The 6,346-nt window shown below is 40.1% G+C and overlaps 1 long non-coding RNA gene across 1 annotated transcript; it reads right to left on the bottom strand.

Moving 5' to 3' along the window:
- Positions 1–2,779: 2,779 nt before the first annotated feature.
- On the bottom strand, positions 2,780–3,188 carry LOC109939970 (uncharacterized). Its single transcript, XR_002262443.1, has 2 exons — positions 3,066–3,188; positions 2,780–2,973 (listed from the first exon to the last, which is right to left on the bottom strand). It is a non-coding gene; the product is annotated as an uncharacterized lncRNA (long non-coding RNA).
- Between the last annotated feature and the right edge of the window lie 3,158 nt (positions 3,189–6,346).

The following is a 6,346-nucleotide window of genomic DNA, read 5'->3' as shown; positions in this document are numbered from 1 at the left end:
TGCAAGCACACAAAAAAGTGGTCTGCACAAGAAAGTGTATATCATGGCAGATGTTCTTCGGACTTAAAAAATAATACACGAGAAAAAGAAGACATGGAAAATATGTAGTTCTACACGCATATTGTTGATGCACCATCGGTATTGCAGGAATCAACTTGTCTTACAATTTCTAATAATAGTCAAATATGTCGACAACCGTACATTAATCTAATCTTTTTTAGCGATACTAATAAGTCGTTGTTGTATGTTTGGAGGGATAGCATAGCGGCATGAATTCTCCTCGTAACTTAATAGATCAATTACAAAGTTCCTTCGAAGAATCTTTGTATCCTACACACAAAGACATAAGAGAACAATACGTCAAATTTATATTATGTAACTGAAATGTATGTTTAAACATGAACCAAACGTACTCCACTCACCCTATTAAATTCCATTCGTCTACCACTCCCCCACATGACCATAGCTTGTAGAACGAAGTAGCTTGTATTAACCCTACAGAATAATGTTTGGCCAACTATATTATATACAATGGTTATTATAGAAAAAATTTAAACTGTTGAGAATATGGTATTAAGAAAATACCCTTTTAAGTCCAATGGAAGACCAGACCGAATTGTATGTTCCCACTTAAAAATATCATGTGCCCATCCAGAACGTTTCTTATTGTAGGCAATCTTATATTTCTTAGAGGCCATGATAATTGCTTCTGCAAACCTCTTGTATGGCATGTGTTTACACCAATCTTCAGTGGGTGTAAAGTCCATAAAAGTTACGTGCTTTTTACCATGATCGATTATGAAAAGTGCGTAGCATCCGTTGAATTTCCATGGCATAAGAACCTACAAAATACCAGTCATTAGGATTGCAACGAAGTGCCTTTTATAAATACATTCGAAATGAACACATACTTACATATTTACAACCAGTGATATAATAGTTCAATGAAGGCCAACAGTCGAGTGTTTTGGCTAACTCTTCTGTTGTAGGATCCTGATGGTACTTTGCAAGTTTACCAAAACCAACCATTCTCTAGATAAATATATATACATGTCCACATTAGGATTATATGTATAGATACAATATATTACTACATTATTGATTGGAAACAAACTTACCCAGAAGCGCATGTCCATATAATGTTTTTTATCCTTTATCATTTCATCTTTCGACATATGTGACTCTTTAATGGCCAACAATCGAACAGCCATGTCAAAGCATTTTAGAGTCATATCTAGATTTACCCTTAATACGTTTTGCAGGTCTTTGACAGATATTTCTATCTTAAAAGGGTTGAAACTTCGCACCCATGTCATCCTGTAATGCAACATGACAAAAGTATATATCAAAACTTTACGTAGTTGGTACATATAAAATAGATAAAACAATGAGCACTTACTCTAATGTCGTATCATCTTGGATTGTCATGATGTAATCACATAGAACATCTATTAAATCGGCTTTGGTCACTGGCATGTCCTTTGTGGAAAGGCCACTCAGTAAAAACTCATTAGTGCACTCATCGGTCGGGATTTTTATAGGAGTTCTTTTATCCCAATCATGAACAAACCACCTTTCTAAGTCTGCTTGAGTGATGGGGCCATCACCATCTTCCATCAATACTTTGTTTTCTTCAGATACACAAGGTAGTTTCCTCTTCTTAGGATTTGTGGGACTATCTAATATCTGAACATCAGAGGAGCATCCAGCATCGACTTCTTTGTCATACTTGTATAACGGACACCCCTTTCTCTTGTTTATATCTGAGGATAGTAATATAGCAGCCAATTTTTTCCTAAAGTGTGACATGTCGTCCTGCAAATAAGAAACAATTTATTTAGCAATTATATGTATCAATTGGATTGACATAATAATAACAGAAGACAGCAAACAGATATTCATGTTATAGCCACATGTAATGTCATAGTAGTAATAATATACCTGGGTAAAATTATCAGATAGTTCATCCCCTGTCCAGTACTCGATATAGTTTAGTAGAAAGAGGCCACACGAGGAGCTACATCAACCAGATGATAAAATGTCAAGATTAACAGCAATGAATATTAATAGCAACACATAAGAATATATGGTGTACCTATCTGTTTGCTTTGCATATTCCATTTCTATTTCTTTAAGTGGCCAAGAAGCAACTCGGAGGTCTGGCCACCTATGATCTGTTAACTCCTTACGCTGAGATACCATATCAATTTGTCTTTGGAGTCCTTTTATCTTTATTATTATTATAAAAACATAGAATTAGAAGTTGAGAGTTTAAGTTAATAAGGGATTCGTAATTGTTGAGTTTGTATAAACTCACAGTGGCAATGAGGTCATTGCGACCGGATGATGTACCAAGTGAGTCGAGCACTTGTATCTCCATATTTCTTGCATTGATCACAGCAAGATACCAGTGCATTTCTCGAATATTTATTGGAATAAACACCTACAAGTCAATTATAAATATTGCATAATAATACATGTAAACACTAACCGTGTAGATTGCAATCTCGTATTTACCATGTCATGGTCTAGATAAAGTAAAACTCTTCTTTCAGCGCTAGATATTTGTGCCATGTCTTTACTTGGATATAACTCATCTGTTTTAGTTTCAACATCACCATCTCGCTTTAGAAAGTTGAACTGAAAAGCATTTTCTATGTGTACACGACCTCCAGATCGGCATTTTAGATGCTCTTGAGCTTTTATTAAATTTATGTAACAGTCTATCACCTGCAAGTATGTAAGTTATGGTTTAAAATACCAGGGTGAGTATCTTGGAAGTGTGGTGCTCCTAGCTAGTTGAATTATCATGAATTACCTCATCACCTAGATATGCGTCCGGTTGAAATAGGCATTCCATCCACTTCCTTTCCACAAAAGCATCATCAATAAGCACGACTTCTACCCTTGGTTCACAAGGGATTTCTTTAATCCAATCGATGAGTGCAAGATCACCCTGCGTGCAAATATAATCTACGAACGAAACAGTCATGAGATCAAACATGAATCACTTGCAATAAAAACAATACAAATTGATGCAGACGATAGTATGGAAGTTATCATACCTTTCGGAACTATTGTAGTAGTCACCGATTTTTTTGGCTTGTTATGAGACAAGGACATTAGTAGAGATTCATCTATAGATAATGTATTATCTCTTTGGATGATTGTAAGTGCAACATTTTCCTCTTTAGAATCCATCCACAGGAGACAAAAACCTATAATCATTGTTACTATGTATTATTTGAAACACGATTCAAATGTTTCTACTATAACCAGCTAAACAATTTTACATGCATTAGTGATAACATAATAATGAAAAATTAATATTGCAAATCAAATGATATAAAATATGATATAAAATAGGACGGCGTCGCCATGAGGCCGCTCGCACGAACGCGCACATGTTCTGCAAGATGCTCACGATATCCGATACCAGCACACACATCTTTAGAAATATAGTGTTCACATACAGTGTTGGCCGAGTTCACATACATTATACCAAAAGAAATAAATTCACAGTCCAGCTACGTCGTAAGGACCTCCTTATAGACAATATTCTTTGTGTATGTTACGCCATTTATTGTTGACTTCTTTTGCACCCCCTTCTTCATTTTATCATCAGTGACTGGAATTACAAGTACCTTCACATTCAATCGAGTTGTGGCCCTTGAGAGAGCAACATATAGCTGGCCATGAGAGAACACTGGTTCGGGCAAGTACACAGCAACATTAGGAATCGTCTGTCCCTGAGACTTGTTAACAGTCATGGCAAAACTTAGTCTTACTGGAAACTGCTTCCTTTTAAAATGGAAAGGGAACATCTCGTCATCAGAAGGGCACAGGGGTATACGAGGCAAGAAAACCCGCATTCCAGCATGCTGACCAAGGACAATTTCAGCATCGATACTATTTTTTTGGAAACCACGTACCACCAGCCGTGTACCGTTGCAAAGTCCGTTAGCAGGGTCTATATTCCTAAGTAACATGATTGGGCACCCAATTTTGAGCTTCAGAACGTGCGGGGGTAGTCCATTAGGACTCAGCGTGTTTAGGAATTCTGATGGATAATAGTTATTAGGATCGTCCATCGCGGTGTCAAAGCTATGGTACATCATCTGCTCCCGTTGGAAACGATCGATCATCCTCATATTTATCATATCCACCCAGTCGTTCCGAGTAGTCAATATTGCTCTTGAAGTGATGTAGCTTGTATTAGACATGTTTTCGTTTAGACTGGGGTAAATGTCATCTATCAATCTGTCAAGGTCGTGGTCATCACCGGTATATGACACACATACCTCATCTGGAAGACGAACATCACCATCGTTGTTCACTTCCTCAGTTCCACCACCGACACGCAACAAATATTCTGCAAACCATGGGTCGCTCTTTGCTCTCATGTTGCGAACAAGCTTTAGGTGGCACATTGATTCCCATAGGTAAGAACTCCGTAGAGAGGCAGCAACTATCTGAGCCCTTGACCCCTTACGTACAACAGGGAGTACTTGTCTGAAATCTCCCCCAAACACAATAGTCTTCCCACCAAAGGGCAGACCAGGGCGTCCCATGATATCACGCATGCTGTTGTCCAACGCTTCAATTGATTGTCGCTTAGCCATTGATGCCTCGTCCCAAATAATGAGCGACGCTTTCTGTAGCAACTTTGATGTCCCACTTTGTTTCGTGAAGGTACATATAGCACCATCATCAATAGTAAGTGGTATCTTGAAGCGTGAATGGGCAGTTCTCCCACCAGACATTATGGAAGCCGCAACCCCAGATGTAGCTGTTGCAACTGCAATCTTGCCCTGACTACGTAGCACCGCAAGCAATGCCTTATACAGATAAGTCTTTCCAGTCCCACCAGGCCCATCCACAAAGAACATACCGCCATTACTGGTGTCAACAACAGATAAGATCTTTTCATAGGCAGACTTCTGCTCCTCATTTAGGGTTTCGTGCAAAGCAACATCTTCTGTCGTCGCCTCGATACTTTCCTCCTCGTAAATCTCTCTATCAATACCTTGTGAATCGTCATATCTATCGATGATAGCAGGGAGAGGGAATGTCTTTATGTCTTTACCCATTGACTGCAACATGTTTCTAATGTCAATCAAGACCATCTGCTGCAAATGAGTTTTGCTCTGAGTAATACGATGATAATCCTCGGACATTGTGTCAAGGTGTCTCTGCCACAATTCGGCCACATCATTTGGCTCGCAGTAAACCAGTATCGTTGCAAACAACCTTCGTAGCGCTGATGGCATTTGGTAAAGAGCAGCTTCATTGAGACACTCATCTATTGTGTTGTCTGCTTCAAGTAATCCCCTTCTTTGTGCTGCCTCACGAAACGATGGTAGTGTGTCACCGTCTACTGTCCTTAGATCCACATAGGAGGTAGCACCAGTCACATGGTTTAGGAGGAGCCGAAGATAGAAGCGCTCCCCTTCAGATGGTAGAGCAGAGACGATTCTACCGACTTGTCCACCCGTATTTCGTTTCCTCCTTTGCCACACTTTGCCCTGCTTCCAAGTGTACCACTCAGGGAAGTCACGATACAGGATGCCCCGAGCCTCCTCGTATAGCTTATTCGCTTCAAAATATGCTGTAATCATTGACCTATCAGCACCTGGACGGTTGATGACTCGCTCGACCATTTGTCGCTCGTGAAACGTCACCATGTGCATGTTTGGAAGATGGAGTTGCAGCTGCATCACAGATGGAGAGTTCTGACTAAGCTCAAATCCATATATCCTCCATAAGGCTTCCGGAGGAGTCACCCACCTTGCATCTCTATACTGCTGGATCTCATCTACATCATCATTTTCCTTACTCGCATCTCTCATAACAACCGACGCACGATCATGGCCTTTGTATATGTACTTGAACAGGTACTTAACAGCCTTGATGCTCCCACACGCCTCAACATTGATGTGACAGTTGAAGAGCCGAAGGAGGTAAGGGTTGTAAGGGACAACCCATCTATTGTCCAATTCACATCCTCGAACATTTGCCTTACGCCCATCGTCACGACGTCTGTAATTAGGATATGAATCCTTCCCTTGCATGGTTGCCTCACAGAAATGCCGTGGGTATTGATTCTTGCACGATGCACGACCCTTAGTGCATGGGCAGTTAGGGTTTAGAGACCCGCACGGGCCATGCATCATATGCTTGATAACCATCTTTCGCAGTTCAGGGTACTTGTTGGATGGGATCTCAGCTGAGATCAAAAGGTCATACTGTTCAGGGCACGTGAGCTTGTACTTCCTTTGCATGATGAGTAGAAAATGGGCATGTGGCAAACCTCGTTTCTGAAATTCCACGACGTAGACGTAGGCTC

Source organism: Zea mays, chromosome 5, assembly GCF_902167145.1.
Source record: "Zea mays cultivar B73 chromosome 5, Zm-B73-REFERENCE-NAM-5.0, whole genome shotgun sequence".
Taxonomy (NCBI): domain Eukaryota; kingdom Viridiplantae; phylum Streptophyta; class Magnoliopsida; order Poales; family Poaceae; genus Zea; species Zea mays.
This window is presented reverse-complemented; position numbering and strand designations above follow the sequence as displayed.